The sequence below is a fragment of the Chelonoidis abingdonii genome, chromosome 6 (assembly GCF_003597395.2).
Source record: "Chelonoidis abingdonii isolate Lonesome George chromosome 6, CheloAbing_2.0, whole genome shotgun sequence".
Classification (NCBI taxonomy): Eukaryota; Metazoa; Chordata; order Testudines; family Testudinidae; genus Chelonoidis; species Chelonoidis abingdonii.
The window spans coordinates 104,096,537-104,113,110 of NC_133774.1; the positions used below are offsets into that span (position 1 = coordinate 104,096,537).

The 16,574-nt window shown below is 41.8% G+C and overlaps 2 long non-coding RNA genes across 4 annotated transcripts in view; both read left to right on the forward strand.

The window, feature by feature from the left end:
* Positions 1–16,574, forward strand: part of LOC142047001 (uncharacterized) — a 105,427-nt gene that overhangs the window by 1,776 nt on the left and 87,077 nt on the right. The gene's annotated exons all lie outside the window — the stretch shown is intronic.
* The window catches only part of LOC116823191 (uncharacterized), a 36,708-nt gene continuing 33,395 nt past the window's right edge, over positions 13,262–16,574 (forward strand). For 2 of the 3 annotated variants that reach the window (XR_012656152.1, XR_012656150.1), the window contains exon 1: positions 13,262–13,309. This is a non-coding gene — a long non-coding RNA (uncharacterized LOC116823191). The remainder of the gene's footprint in view (positions 13,310–16,574) is intronic. The other variant, XR_012656151.1, reaches the window with a different exon arrangement.

Here is a 16,574-nt window from a genome sequence, read left to right on the forward strand (position 1 = left end):
AATAATTTCCCCCAATAATCTAAATTATTGAAAATTCAGCTCTATACAGACAGTTTTCTACATCATCTGCTTTATTTTAATTAGAGGTTAGCTCAGAAGAGTTCATGTGATTACAGTTATAATTATTACAATACCAGTCCACATTTCCATTAGTATTCCACTTGGTAGTTGGCAATAAGCAGAAATAAAATATTAGGACTTTTAAAACAGGAGATTACCAATTAGCGCAATTCTCCAATGGCACATAATTATTAATTATTATCATCATCATTATTCACAAAGCAAAATTTCTCTGGGATACCTGTGTGCTTCCTTCCTGTACCATTCTCCAACATCAGCCTTATCTGTTCTGAAATCCTGAAGCAATATTTGTATTAAATACACAGCTGAGTGAATACAAAATGGAAAGGCTGAAGGAATGGATTTCTGTTTTGTTAAGACTCGGTCCCTTTTTAATTCTTCTTAGATTTTTCATAGACAGCATTTAAAATTACAGCCCCAATGGAAAGATCATTCTGTGCATTTGGTCCAAAAGTGAAATACAGTGATTGTCATTATCTACCAATCGCTGGGTGAGGAATGTTGGCAAGTGCTAACCATTTAAAGCTGATTATTGAGCAGGTGGCTGATTCACTTTCTTTTGGCCACATCCCAGAATTATATGACTTGTCAATTAAAAGGGGGACAAATGTATTACAAAGTTCCTTGAAAACTGGTTCTGACCCTTGCTGTACAAATATAATTCTAGTCACCAAGTTGCAGGAGTTCCTTAAGCTACTTTGAAGAGAAATGGATAAGTTTTAATATTCATAAAGTCCCTCTATTGTGGGTGTTGAGATGAAGGGTGGAAAGATAATATAGTAGGTAGAGTGTTCACCTGGTTTCAGTTCCCTGGTTCATCACTGACCTTAAGCTGTGACTTAAGTCTCTTAGGGTGGGATCCCCAAAGGGACTTTAGATATTGCAATGCTGAGCATCATGCTGCCTCATTTTTAGGCCTAGAAAATCTTAGGAACAACACTGTGATCCACAAAGCCTGAATTAGGTGCCTATACAATGAATGGGGAGACACAGGCACCTAAGAATGGGATCCCATAACTACTATACTATCCTTCCTCTCAACATCTCAATGCCCGCAATAGAGGGACCTAGAAGTTCTGTATTACACTTTGATCTACACTGCTTTGAATGAGAGTAGATTGAGGTACGCTAGGGAACTTCTACTGCACAGCAGCAGGGTACACATGGACACTTGTGGCACGGCAATCTAGCATAGCGTAGATTTACACTCCAGCCTGCTAAGAACTAAATGTTGACATAGATAAACCCTTAGGCTTCTCAGTCCTGTAGGCATTTTTGAAAACTCCACCCTATAACAAGAAAATATCACTAGCCAAAGTACAGAGTGAACTCACATACTGGTAGGGATAATTTGGCCCTAGTAGGGTAAACAGTTCAACTTGTACAAAATGTGCCCTGGAATCTTCTCTGACTGTAAGTGATCACAGGGCTAGGTTTTTATTTCTCATCTGAAAGACCGAAATAAATGTTTAAAATGTTAAAACAAAATTATTTCTCTGAGTATTTTCAAGATGAGAAATTACAGTTCTTTAGTGCTTAGAATATTTTGTAAAGTGTATGGGGGAAAAAATCCTTCTGACAGTCATGGGAAAAAAATTAAAAGAGCAGAATTTTAAACTGCATGCACCTCTTGACATTAATAAATAATGAGAGCAGAAATGGCATCACTTGTTTTACATGTGTGAGTACAATACAATAAGCAAATCTGACTCATCTGCCAGTTTGATTGCTTTGTTTGGAATTCCACCTTCCTGGGTAAGGTGAGGTGTGGGCAGTGATTGGTAAGGAGAATTTATGTAAAGTATGGTTCCTAGAACAGAGGGGAAAAAAGTTGGGATACAAAATAGTTTTTCAGACTTTAGGAAGCCAAAGTCAAATGCTGCCTTCCCAGGGAAAATTCTTTGTCAAACTCCAAAATTACAACTCACAGCAGCTAGTGACATCTTTTCCTCAAGCAAAGAGAAGTAAGTTTTTGTGTGTGTGAGAGAGGGCACAGCTGGTAAACCAGCTGATCAGACAAATCCACTGGGAAATCCATGCAAGGCCATCCTCTCCACAAAATCGTCTGAGTACCCTCTTCCTTAACAACTATTTACTATCTCTGGAACATATAAAGTAAAACAGGAAACACAGCTACCTCTCTGCAGATATGTCTGCCTTTTTTTTACCCCAGTTTGCTGCTCTCCTCACTTCATAGCATAGGCAGGCATGTAGTCCCCAACTGGCATTTTTAGGAACTCTGTGACCTTAGACTCTGTAACCATCTGGTGCCAGGTGTTTGTGCTTATGCTGGTATATAGTTGCTTTTCTTCTGCCTTCCTTAACCTTTCAGACTATTTGTCAAATGTTGACATTATGGCCAAAAGTAAAGCAAATTCTGTCTCTGAAACATATACTTTTATAAAATTTTATTTTAAATACTTTGCAAGATTTTTTCACCACTTGTCTCTGTTTCTCCTGTTCAATTTTAGTTTATCATAAGGCCAGGAAAGAACCTTCTTCAATATTGGAGTCAGGTACTTTATTTAGAGTCTCAGTTTAGTTCTTACAGTAACTTGAATGAGACATCGAGAAAAGATTCTCATAGTGTCCTGAGAGATGCAACAGCCAAGGGGCAACCCTACAGGGATGGGGGGAGGGTACTGTATACCACCTTTGTGCCATCCAGATTGGCACAAATCTGCTGGACTGCTGCAGGACTGCTGCAGGACTGACAGAATAAGGTAGAGCAGTTTCAAGGGTTGCTCTAGTTTACAACAGCCTCGTGCCTGCTCTGCAGTCCAGAATCCCCAAGTGCTGAGTACTAAGAACACACCTCCTCCTGCCCTCTCTCCCCACAGCACACTCCCTACACTGGAGCTTATAAACAGTGAGTAGTGTGGGGCAGTTCACATTGGACATACACTGCTCCTTTGCTATAGGAGTTCTCACTCCAGCCTGTTCAGGACCCCCATATACTGTAGAGTGGCATGTATGATCCAGTGCAAGAGCACAATTCACCTTCGATGGGAATGGCCAAGTTCTGGGGACTCATCCTAGGAGGATGAAGTTGAGGACACAGATCCTTTTTAGAAGCATTTTTGATTCTTGTGTCTTGCTCTATTGGAATGGTGGTGGGAAGCAAAATGTAAATTAGTTCTATTTTCTTGAGACACTTAGCAGTAAAACTTTGCTAGTTTCAGAGTACAGAAACAGCAGAGGTTTATTTGTTTTGTTTTTTATAGCTAGCTTGTATTTCTTTTATTCTTTTCCCATCTTCTCTGGGTTTGATCGTTGGCTAGGCTGTAGGAGATGGTAGCAATAGAGAGTGGATCACCATCACCAGGATATAAATTAAAGTAAAAAGGGCCCATTGTCTAAAGAAGTTAGTTGTGCATAGAGGCCAGTGGAATTACTCCACTTCTTATCCCTCTTCAAACAAAGAAACTTTCACTTTGGAAGAACAAACTTAATACATAGCTGCATGTGAATTCATGTGTCTCTAGCAAAGATGCAAAGAAGGTTGTCAAATGAATCTCCTTTTTCAAAGGTGATGTCAGTTACAGAAGATTTACTTAGCCCTAATTAGGGAGGCCACATACAGTAGAAACATCAGAATTGCCATACTGGATGGGATCAGTGTTCCTTCTACTCTGGTATCTTGCCTCTTGCACTGGCTAGTACCTGATGCATTAGAAAGCAGCCATAATTCAAATGTATGGTCGGTTATGTGGTGTTGTGATGTGAGAAGATGGGGGTGGGGGAGAAATTGCTCTCCTTCCCCAATAGGCAATTGTCTTGTACTGTGAAGCATGAAGTTTGATTATCCTTCTAATTTTATCCTAGCTTGCATAGTTGACAATGTTACTGATGATTGTAAAGTTAGCCAGTTCCTTTTAAATTTCTGTTACATCATTTGTCTTTCCGGTTTTACAGTGTATTCCCTAGGTTTACAAAACACTGTGTAAAAAAAGTATTCTCATTTATTTTAAAAATGTGTGTTTACTTGGGGTCTCATCCTTTCATCACAGGACAAAATAAAAAAGACATCTTGACTAATTTTCATGATGCCCTTCAGTATTTTGCATAACCCCCACCTTTTATGTTCCTGGACAAGGCTTTGGTGCAGGAATCTGCATTTTGAATTTTAAATTCTGCCATTGGTAGCGTTCCCATTTGTAGATCTGAGCTTTCAGGGCATATTGTGCATTTAGCATTAGACAACCACCTCGAAGTGACCTAGATTTCCAGTTTTAACTATACATGTGTACTTATCTATACTAGCCTAAGGACTGAGATAGTAGTTCATGGGATGACATGTAATTAGCTTTAACCTAAAGTAAATGTTTCTTGGGTGTTTATTAGGATCTATATTATTATTCTCATAATAAAACAGAAAACATAAACCCTAACCCTACAACCAGTAAGGTGACTTCTGCTTCAGTGATTATTTTGGGCTGTCTTTAGACAAATCCAGGGTGCATAACGACTCAGAGCAGGAAGTCAGCAACACATTGGACAGCTCCTCTCTCAGGTTACATTGAACAATTTATGAAGTTTTATCATAAATATTCTGTGAGGTCTTCAGTCTGGTTTGCTTGTTACTTAAATATACTAAGAGAGATTCAATGAATATTTTATAACGTCTTAACCAGCACTTGTTCTACAGTAAGTTAAGTGGCTTCGAAAGATGCAATCCTTGTGGGTTAGCGCATAAGGGTTTTCAGAGCACTAGATTAGATGCATGTTCACATCCTCCAGGAAGCCTGCCCCCTTTATGCAGTCTTGACATGGGGGCTGGATGAAGATTGCTGATGAAGATTGTTATGTGTCAAAAGGAGTATGATTACGTGACTCACCTTGTTTTCCATGATATATAATTTAAAAGCATACTGTCATGGTATTTTTCATAATTAAAGAAGTCCTCATTATTGTTTATAATTATCTCTTTAAAGCTTGACATTGAAATCTGTTTCCTTACTGATTTATTTCCCTCTTTCTTTGGAAGTACAAGTCGGTTGAGTGATTGTAGGGTTATGCATGAGTGCTGGATATTTAATTGTTTTGGCCTTTTACTAAAGGAGGACAGAATCTTTAACCCTCCCCCAGCAGATCAGTTCACATAATGGTGCCAAGCCTGTGGCCACACTGAGCCCCTAGATTTTGGGAGCCCTTGGATCACTGGGACAAGTTGAAAATGTTTCCTGCTCGGGCCTCATGTGGTGTAGCATGCAGGCTGCTTTGTGTAGGCCAGATCTGGAAGGACAACCTGAGCCTTGTGGACAATCAGGATGTGTCCTTTGTTGTAGCCCAGGTGGGGCAACACACAGGTCCCCCTTCCTCCTGGTTTTTAACAGGAAGTCTTAATCCATTACTTGAACTTATCTCGCTCCATGCTTTCCAAAACAAGCTGGCAGAGGAGTCTGGGGTATGTGCAAGGAGAAAATGACATACTGAATCTCAGGTTTTGCATGGGTCTGGGATCAAATGGGTTTGTCAGGAACCCCTGATACGCTTGAACCAGCCATGCTCATCCCCACCACTGTAAACATGGGATGAAGTTCTGTTGTAGAATAGAGCTCACAACCTAGGGGATAGGGCTTTGAAGGTGCACTTGCAGTTTCCTGATCCTGGGCTACTCTAGGGGCTGGAGTGACCCTGGATTAAACCGCTCTGGGAGCCTAAGTGGGCCTATGGGCTGCAGCACTGCCTAGAATCCCTGTAACACTGCGTGCTGCTATCCCACTCCAAAACATCCCACCCATCTCGAGCCTGCCTAACCAGGTCCCCTGGACCACGGCTTGCAAGGGATCCTTAGGGAGTTTTATGGCTGTGTCCCACCATGCCTAGCACTAGGAAAATCCTCACTGAGCAGGGTACAGGCTTTTAGGGCCCTTTACTCCAATCTGGCCCTTCACCCAGTGTAAAGGGGCCAGACCGGAGGTAAGGATTTCACCCCTGAACTTTTTAGTAAGATGTAAGAAAAAAAAATCCTGTAGATCATATTTTTGGCCAACAAATTTTGAAAGTGGCCATTTAATTTACCAAAATTCCTTTTCCCCCCTGAAGTGTACTAAGCCATACAAATGGAGGAGTCATTTCACAGTTTTCCTGTTTGGAAAAACAAATGAGTTACAGGAAAAGAACTGCTCTGGATGTAAACTTTAGCTTGCCAAGACCACTAATCCACATGGATTTTAGTAGCATAAATGATCCTGCGGTGTAATTACAACAGTTACTAAAATGGTTTCTTTTAGATCATTTTGATCCTACTGATGCTCCCAACGTCCTCAGGATTCTGCTTGCACGTAGCAATCCCAGTCCTACTCCTTACTCATGACCTTTAAGTGCAGTTTACTCCTGACAATGGATTTGGATTGCTCTGTCAGCTAGTGTGGAGGGGGATTTCTTCAGTCTTTTGGGGTATTGTTGCCCCCTGGCAGTGTGTGGAGAAAGCCGACCCTGTGGTCTTCAAATGACAAGGGGTTAAGGCTCCGTGGGCCGTCCCACCATATGTCTGTAGTGATCATTGGGGGCTAGTAGGTCTACCCAGTTTTCTGCCTACATATAGGAAAGTGGATAAAAGTTTGGAACATTTCATAATCACATATAATTAGGGCTCCATGTCTGTCATGGATTCCATGACTTCCTGCGACCACCATGATTTCTGCAGCAGCTAGTGTGACTGATCCCAGGGCTGCCCAAGCAGCTGGCCCCGAAGCCAGCTGCTCAGGCAGCCCTGGGAACAGCCACACAAGCTGCTGCTCGAATAGCTCTGTAGCCATCTGCTTGGGCGGTCTCACAGCCAGCCACACCAGCTGCTGCTCTGGTGGCCACAGGCAGGTGGCCCCAGGGACTGCCCGAGCAGCTCCCAATGCAGGGGGCCTCCCAGGGCTCCCTCCTTCTCAGCGGTGGCCGGAGTGACAGCAGGCCCCTGGCGGCGGCCGGAGTGGTGGGCCCCCGAGGCGAACCCTACCCCAAGATTCAGTCATGGGTATTTGTAGTAAAAGTCACGAACAGGACATGGGGCTGTGATTTTTTGGGTTTTGCCTGTGACCGGTCCATGACTTTTACTAAAAATTCTCATGATTAAATTGTAGCCTTACCTATAATAATGTTGACCGGAAAAGGTGCAAAAGGGAGACAGAATGACTGACTGGATTAATCTGACCATAAAGGCCTGCAGATATAATTCAACGACTATGTTAAGATCATGCTTGGTAAACATGAGATGTCTGAGACTGGAAATCAATGGACCAGAATTGATGTGTTGGAAATTAGGCCTAACTGGTGAAGAAAATAATGAGAGTCTAGGCTCTTCCACCCAACTCTTCCATTCTGAGGTCCTCAAGAAGAGGGCTTTTTAGGAGACGTGGGGGAAATTAGGGGACATGAATGCAGATGCCGGCTGACTGCAAGAGGGGAGAACAGGAAGAAGCAAGCTTCACCATCCTGGCTGCCACTAGCACCAACTTCTTGAGTCCCAGAATCCACCATGACACTGTTGGACCTTCATTGTCTTGACCCTGTAAGGTATCCTGACCAGACCAGGCCAGCAGGAGTGACTTAGATGACACCACCACCTTCACTGGCTGCAGCTAAATCCCAAACATCACTGAGAAATGTGAGACGTTTTTACCTCTCCTCTCTCCTTGTGTGTCCTTTTTCTTCTCCACTTTTTCTTCATTTTCTTATCCCTCTCCTTAGCCAGATGCTTAGATAGATGGCTTAGTTAGCAAGGCTCCATATTTTGCATCACTACTGTGAGCCTATAACCAGAGAGACAGCTAAAAGCAATGCCTTAAATAGCCCAATGCTAGTACAAGTTTGCCAGGTCTCAGAAGATATGTCTAAACAACCCATGGAAGTGAGCATCCCAGCTTGAGTCTACAGACTTCATGGAATTCATGAAGTCTAAAAATAGCTGTGTAGACAGCACTCTGAAATTGTGGCTCAGGCAGATGCTCAGGCTCTGAAGTGTAGGGAAGGAGCTTGGTGGGTTTCAGAGCCCAAGCTTCAGCCCAGGTCACAACTTCAAAGTGCCGTCTACACAGCTAATTTTAGAAAGAGCATGAGACCTGCTAGCTCAAGTCCGTTGACCCAGGCTGAGAAGCTTGCTTCCACAGGTGATGTAGACTTATCCAAAGTGTCTAACAAAATGGTGTGTTGTGCTGTTTTTGCAGCTTCACTGTTGGAAAAACAGCACTTGAGAGTTCGTGCCAGCGACTGAAGCTGTATTTTTCTCTCTTCTTTTCTCTCTCCTTCTGTGTGTTTTTGTCTTTAGGAAAACAGAATTGGACTAACAACTATAACAACCTGAGTGCATCTCAACTAACTTCTTCTCCCCCCAAAAAGGACAGTTATTGTCCTCTTTAACACCATCTGAAAGACTGTCAAATGTAGATTTTCCATCTAAAAATTAGTTCCAGCTAAAGACAGAGGGAGCAAGGGACAGGGTTAATATGAAAGCATTGTTTAATACTTCATATTTCAGTTGCCTGTAATTGTTTACCCTTCTTTTCTGTATCTTTGAGACAGTGTTACAGTTTTTAATGGTGTATTTGTCCTGATACTAAGCAGGCTGAGGTCTCTGTATACCAAACCCTGAACTTTGTTTAAAACTGTTTAATGTTGAAACATGAATACCCTTGGCTTTTGGGGCCCATTTATTCCAACAAAATTAATGCAACAGATCTGTGCAGGAGTCATCAGAATGTGGCTCCAAGGATTGAGGGTATTTATGCAGAAGTGGTTTCAGCTACAACTAAAAGAAATGGGATGAAGTTAAGAAGGGAAAAGTTTGATGAATATTAAGTAGAACTTCTGAAGAGTGAGAACTATCTGGCCATAGAATAGTTCTTCCATAAGAAAGTAGTGGAAACACTATTACTTGGGACTTCCAAAGCTAGTCTGGAGAATGCACTGCATGGTGCACTATAGGGAATGAACTTGCACAGTCCTGTAGAGGGACTCAGTGACTCACTGGTATTTTATACCTGTAACTGATGATTCTTTGATAAATTATAAGGTAGCTGTTCATTTTCAACCAGCTGAACACTTCTCATTGCTTCTGCTTCCTAAAACATTTTCTCTCTTCCTGAGATTCATCTTGACATCCTTTTAAATTATTAAGGGCTGGGGATGCTCATTAAGAGAGAGATTAGAAGACATAGTAGACGTGAGTAATTATTAAAGGCCCAAGAAGGGGACACATGATGCATTTTAACTGAGGCCTTAGCGGATTGTTAAATTAAATGAGTGGTTTAGTGATAAACTGGTTGAAGTTAATCAATTGAGTAAAACTATAGGGAGGCTGTGTAAGTGAGGCTGGATTTGAAGGGTTTTATAAGTAATCATACTTTGAGAGCTACTGCTGCTTCATATTTGTTTAATAGTAGACTTGATGAGCAGCTAATTTGTCAGAAACTTGTGTGCAAGGTCTAGTGCTGTTTGAGAGCTGAAGAGGGAACAGATTCTGAGTAACTGTATGAGAGGCCTGAAATTCTTTAGCGTCATGGGCCAAAACTTTGCAATGCTGAGATGAATATTGTGACACAAGTGTGATTGAATGATTACGATGAGCTGGCGCACAGCACAGGTTCAGAGAGGTTTTATGCCAATGACTTTGAATCTTTTAACTTCCTGAATTCTTCAACTTCCCCACAGTGCCTGTAACTCCTAAAGGCACAATACATCTTCTTTGCAGTGGTTACTAATAGGGATAACTAGCTACTGACACAATAGCTCTTGGTCAACTGACTCAGTGATAAGTGGGATATGGAGCTTTTTCACTTCTTAGGCCACTGGCTGAAGTTGATAAAGAATTAAAATAGTTACCATCTGACAGCTTATTAGGTGCTTTTGTGAAACATGTTCACAGTCTGGCAAGTGGTTGGCTAAATTTTGGAACAGAGTAAATAAATTGTAGCACATATGCTATGAGGTTAGCCTTTTCTGTTCATGGATTGTCTAAGTAGGTAAAATATTTAATCAAATTTCTCTGTAAGATTCTTGGACTGTATGTTGCTTAGGAGCAGTTGTGTTTGAGAGCTGAAATTCAAGCTTTTAGTTAGTTTTAACTGGCCACAACAGTCACATGATAGTTTGTTCCCTAATTGGCTGAACATAACCCTTTGATTCAGGCTTCTAGTGCAAATACACAGATTTATCAGTTCAAAGTATTCTTGTAATTTTGAATAATGAATTTGAATTATTTGAATTCATTATTTTTACCAATATCCTCGTGCACTCAACTAATCATGGAAATTGAACCCAAAAACAAAGGCAAAGTTAATTCATTTTTTTATTTAAATAGTCACAGAAATATTTTTGAGACTTGCCCAGCTTTGTTAGGTGTCAATCACAAAAGTACTTACACAATTGGCACCCTGGTAGCAGAGAAGCTGTACGACTGCTGAAGTGTAGATGGACAAAAACAAATGAATTGTCTTTTTATCCTTAGTGCTGGTCCCTCCAGGTCAGGGTTGAGGCATATTTGTGGGGCAGCATAATAAAGATGATGCTATTCCTGCTCATGCTGTACTGATTCTGTAGATTAAGAGGGGCTTGATTTCCCAAGGTTGCAATGTGTCACTTTCAATGAGCATTAAATGTACCATTTGAAAAACCCACTAGTGACTGCTTTCCATAAAGGTGTAGAACTAAGCAAAACATTTTGCAATGAAACAGTTGTTGAAAATTGCTTGGTTTCTAATTCACTTAATCTCCAAGAAATGAGAACAATTTTGACAGTTTACTGCCAAGGTGTTGGTAAATGAAAAACCCACTTTTAAGTTGTGAATTTTGAAAATGGAAGAAAAGGGGGAGAAGCCATGTAGGCTGGTATGTGTTGCTAAGAAGCAAGGGGTTTAGAGTTCGATTCTTGCTCCTGGCCTTAATTATACATTGCCTTTAACCTTTTCTGTCCCAGCATGTGAGAAGAGTGGGTAGGGAAAGCGTTCAATTGCTACCTAGGAAAAGACGGAGCTGCCCTGGTTTTGGCAGCTTTGTGCTGACCGCTCAGGAAAACAAAGGATCTTTTCCTACATTTAGTATCGTATCATGCAACCCTTGCCTATATCGCTGATCTCCCCACTCTTGGTTGCTTGCTTGCTTGGCCTGCTTTAGTTAACCGCTAGCAGCAGGAAGATGGTGGTCCAGTCTCTCTCCTCACTTTATTTGGAGGGTACACTTCTCAGCTGGGACTCAGCCCATAACTCTCCTCTACGTCAGTGGAGCAGCGCCCTCCCATATTATCAAGGAGCAAAACAAGTTTAGTCATTTATTCAACCCCTGTTCTTTAAATGAGGTTTCTTTTTATAAGACAAACTGCTTGGGCGTTACTCATGAGAGCCTTATCCATTTCAGGGAAGTACTCATCAGGGCAGGAGCAACAGTTCAAACGATCTGAAGGGCTTGACTTTTTTTAGTCGGTAACTTCTGATATAATTAACGTTTCAGCTGTGGTTCACACTTACACTACCATTTTATCTCAGCATTGTTTGTAGGGAATGTATATACACTGTCCTGTGCGCGTTCATTTAAAGAAATAACTGTTCAAATCCATCCCTGGCGTAACTCCCTTGAATTTAACTCCTTAATGGTCTGATTTTCAAGATATTTGGGCATGCAGCTAGGCGCTGGGATGAGCTAGGGAATACATTACAAAACTGAGCCATATATCTATTTTTAATTATTTTTTCAACACAATTGTCAGTGTGTTTCTCTTGTATTAATAAAATAATACAGGCTCCCTCTGGTGGGCCAAAATAATACCTTTTAATTTCTGTGTACGAAAGCTTGCCCAAAATCTATTTAGCTCACTGGATAAAGTATCTGCTTTACATTTCAAAGGTATTGAGTTCAAATCCTGGTTGGCTGTTTTTTCTCCTCTCCCTGCCCCTTTAATAGTCTTTGTCTTGTTTTCCTCTGTCTAATGGACTAAATGTTTTCAACACTTAAATATTTATCGTTCAAAAATACTTTGCCTATAAACAATTATATTGAAGTAACAAAATATACTATACAAATATTAAGCGCCTAATCCCATGACATGCTGATACTTCTAGCAAGAGGCATTATTCAGTGCTAAATTGAAGTCGGTTACTGCTGTGATGAATGCTATAGTAATTCCTATACATAAACTGATGTCTGTTTTTCATGATACTTTGTATATAGCTGTATATAGAAACTATTTATTACCAAGGGCTGTGTGCATCCACATCTCATGAACTCTGTTAAAAATCTTATATTTTTCTTTTGTCAGTATAACTTTCTCTTAATTTCTGTGGAATTGCAATGGCTCTCTCACTCTGCTGGCTGGCTTTAGCCCTACATTTTTCCATCCCCCTTTTTTTTTTTAATGTTCTGATTTCCTTAATACCTTTTTATTTTCCTACCCGTACAATTATAAACAAATTCATTCTTATGACTTTCCTAAACAGAATAAAAATATTTTTCACATGTACAAGAAAACTAAATTGGAAGGGAAATAGTTCCACAAAATAGATGTGACAGCTACATTAGAAAAGACTTAGCCATTTAAATAGTATAGTTAATCAAGACACAATTAGGTTTAACATGATTATCCATTCCTTAGCTCAGATCTCTCAGACACGGATTTAAGGGACACTAAGAGCTTGTCTACGCTAACCCACAATTTGGACTGTGGGTATTTGAATGGTAGTGAGCACCAAAATAATCCAGTGTAACTCGCCCCATGTGGATGCTGCAAACACAAACTAAAGTTGGTATGTACTAAAAGGGTCCTAATGTGCATTAATGTAGTTCTCTTCAAACAGGATTACATTAATAAGAATTAGGAACCTTTTAGTTTGCACCCATAGCATTTACCCAGGGGCGTTACAGCATAGCATTTTGGCATGCACTGCTTTCTCACCTCTGTAGTGTGAACGGGGTAGTGTAGACCAGGCCCGCCCAGAGGGGGAGGCAAGTGGGGCAATTTGCCCCGAGCTCCGCAGGGGCCCCCACGAGAACGGCCCAGCCCCACCTGCGCCCCTCCCGGAGCCTCAGCGCATCCAGCAGTGTCCTGGACAGCTTCAGCGTGGTTCCGGCAGGGCCCCTAAGCCCCGCCCCACTCAGAGCCACGTGGTCAGGGGGCGGGGCTGTGAGCTCTAAGCCGAGTGGAGGAAGCTCAGGCCCCGTTGGAGCTCGTAGCCCCGCCCCCTGACCACGCGGCTCTGAGGGGGGCGGAGCTCGGGCCTGCGGGAGACATGGTGATTCTATCCAGGTAAGGTGCTGGATGCGCTGAGGCTCCGGGTGAGGGGGGAGCCGTGGCCAAGTTACCGGGGCCGGGGGGGGTTGGCTAAGGGTCAGGGAGTCCCAGGGAAAGGGAGGGTATAGGAAGGGGGCAGAGGTTGGGAGGGGCAGTCAGGGAATAGGGGGTTGGATTGTGGGCGTGCCGGGGGTCTGTCAGGATTTAGGGGAGGGTGGATAGGGGTCAGGGCAGTCAAGGGACAGGGAATGGGGGGGTTGGACTGTGGGCGTGCCGGGGGTCTGTCAGGATTTAGGGGGGGCGTGGATAGGGGTCAGGGCAAGTCAGGGAACAGGGAGCAGGTGGTCCCGGGGTGATGATTGTGGTGGGTCTCTGGGGACTTCGGGAGGGGCAAGACAGGGGGAGTTGAGGGATTCTAGGGTGGTGTAAGCCACGGGGGCGGGTGGGAAGGTCAGATAGAGCGGCCAGGCTGTTTGGACGCCGACACACTTCCCAACACTAAAAGCTCACTCAGCACAGATTTGCGACCCGCAAAAGATCAAGCATAATTAGTTTCATTAGGCGCTATACATCACCTTTCAACTTCTCAAGCCAAATTAATATATCTTATTCATTTCAGTGACATAGGGAATTCTGTCAGGGAGAGGTAGGTTCATTAAATTAGCTCTGAGGGAGGATCACATGAGAAGAAGCAATATTCTTTCCATCCTACCAAGAGAGACCCCCCTTCCCCTGCATATCCCTGAGGCTTCCAAGGGGCTTCACATCGAGTGGTCTCAAAACTTATGTATACTGGTGCGCTTTCACAATACAGACCTGTGAGTGCGGACTCCCTCCCGCCTTATAAATTGAAACACTTCTTTTTTATATATTTAACACTATATAAGATGCGGAATCAAAGCACGGTTGGGTGGAGACTGACAGCTCATGACCCCAGTTGAGAACGCCTGGATTTAATTAATTTAGCACCCTGTGTCCGTTCACATGGATGTGCTATTTTGAGCATTTCATTTTTCATAATAAGGCTCATCTCAGATTTTGCAACAAGCTCAAATGCTCAGTTTGTGGAGTAATGTAAACTATACTAAAGACAAACCTCACAGTAACCCTCTCGAGTTTAATGAGCGGATCTACTATGGAAGCCAGTCCTCTAGGAAACAGATAAATGCATGGAGGTTAAGTCCATTAATGGCTATTAGCCAGGATGGGTAAGGAATGGTGTCTCTAGCCTCTGTTTGTCAGAAGGTGGAGATGGATGGCAGGAGAGAGATCACTTGATCATTACCTGTTAGGTTTACTCCCTCTGAGGCACTTGGCATTGGCCATTGTCAGTAGACAGAATGCTGGGTTGGAAGGACCTTTGGTTTGACCCAGTATGGCTGTTCTTATGTTCTAACCTAAATGAACCCAAAGTTATAGAGACAGATATGAGTCAAGGAAGCCAGCAGAGTATCAGAAACCTGGAAAAATCTCTGACTGGATGGGCTCAGGCATTTGTCACATGCTGAGTTGGTTCCAAAGTTTTGGATTGTTTTTTATTGTTTCTTTAAACAATCAAAACACAGCAAGCAGCAAATATTTGGCCACACACTTCTGAAACCCCAAACCATATTCAGGTTTTGGCAGACTAATTTCAGCTTTTCAATTAAAAAAAACACAACAAATTTTGAAGGAAAGCAGATATTGTCTGTGATTTTTTTTCTGCTTTTTAAAAACCCCTAGTTTTCGATCCAAAAAAAGTTTTGACGAAAAATATTTGTCCAACTCTTTTAATGAGCTTTAGTGCCTTTTAGCACTAGCTGATGCTGAGAACCAGTGATACCTTGTAAAGAAGTTTTCTCAAAACTAGGTTTGTGCCGAGATGCGGAAGGTTTATTTTTCCCAGGGCCACCCATGTGGCGGGGGCAAGTGGGGCAATTTGTCCCGGGCCCCACAGGGGCCCCCACGAGACTATAGTATTGTATAGTATGGCAATTGTTTTTATGGAAGGGGCCCCCAAAATTGCTTTACCCCAGGCCCCCTGAATCCTCTGGGCGGCCATAGTGTAGACATGATCTAATTGATACCTAAATGTATCTCATTCAGTGTGACTATTTACATGGTTAACCCTTTTGGTCAGGTTAGTTTTGCTGGGTAGGTGTTTGGTTTAGCATTCCATTTGTTTACATGACTTGTTAGTGCTAGGCAAGCCTGGATGTAAATCTACAGAGGATTAGCCTGCTGTGTATTAACTCGCTGTGTGGCCCCTGCTACAGAGCACTAAAAATTCTGTAGTGCACTTTGATGTACTTTGGGTTTGTCCCATCTTCAAAGATTAAGACGCTCCAAATTTGGTTGGAAATCATCCCCAAATTTCAGCACAAATAAAGAATGAGAATGACATTAGATAGGCAGTAACCAAGGGAAACTCAAGCTGAAAGAGAAGAAGAGGCTAAATTGGAACTTTAATTTGTTTGCTTCTTCAGAAGAGACTCAAATAATGTATCACTAAGCAGAAATTCTCATTGTGATCACTGAACTGTGGGTCTGCCGGTCTAGGTGTAAATTAATAAAGCTTTGACAGATGAATCACAGCTGACATTAAGTCTGACCCCAAGAGCGTTTAGGAAGCTGATGAATAAGAACAGACCACTCCACTGAATTGTTGTCCTTTAGGAAGACAAGAGTATTTCAGATCCATATTCCAAATAGTCATACCAGTGTCAATAAGTACCTGCTGAAGAACAGTAGCCTCCATTTGTATGGAAAGACAGTAGACTTTTAATGAAAAGATCTGCTTACAATAAATTGTTCTTCTCTTTAATAGGTGGTTAATAGCAGTGAATGTCTGTATTCTCTGCCCTTATGTTTGCTATATTTTTTTTCTAAAGTTTTAATTGGAGTATGGAGAAGTGTAAATTGTATTCCTAACTGTATTTCAAATTCTCCAAATGCTTGGGCATATGGTTAAAAAAAAAAAAAATTCCAAATCTCTACAAGATGAACCCCTGATCTTTTCATAGACATGCATTCATAGATTCCAAAGCCAAATAATTCCAAGAACATGTTGTCTTTTAGAAAAATGTCCAGTCTTGGATTAAAAATTATCAGTGATGGAGAATCCACCAGAACCATTGGTAAATTGTTCCAGTGTTAATTACTCTTAAAAACGTGTGCTGTATTTCCAGTCTGAATTTTTCTAGCTTCAGTGATGCCTTGGAATCTAAGAATCTGTGAAATCTACCCTCTAGAATATATACTCTAATGGTGTATGTTTGCAGATTATCAAACAGTGTGATGT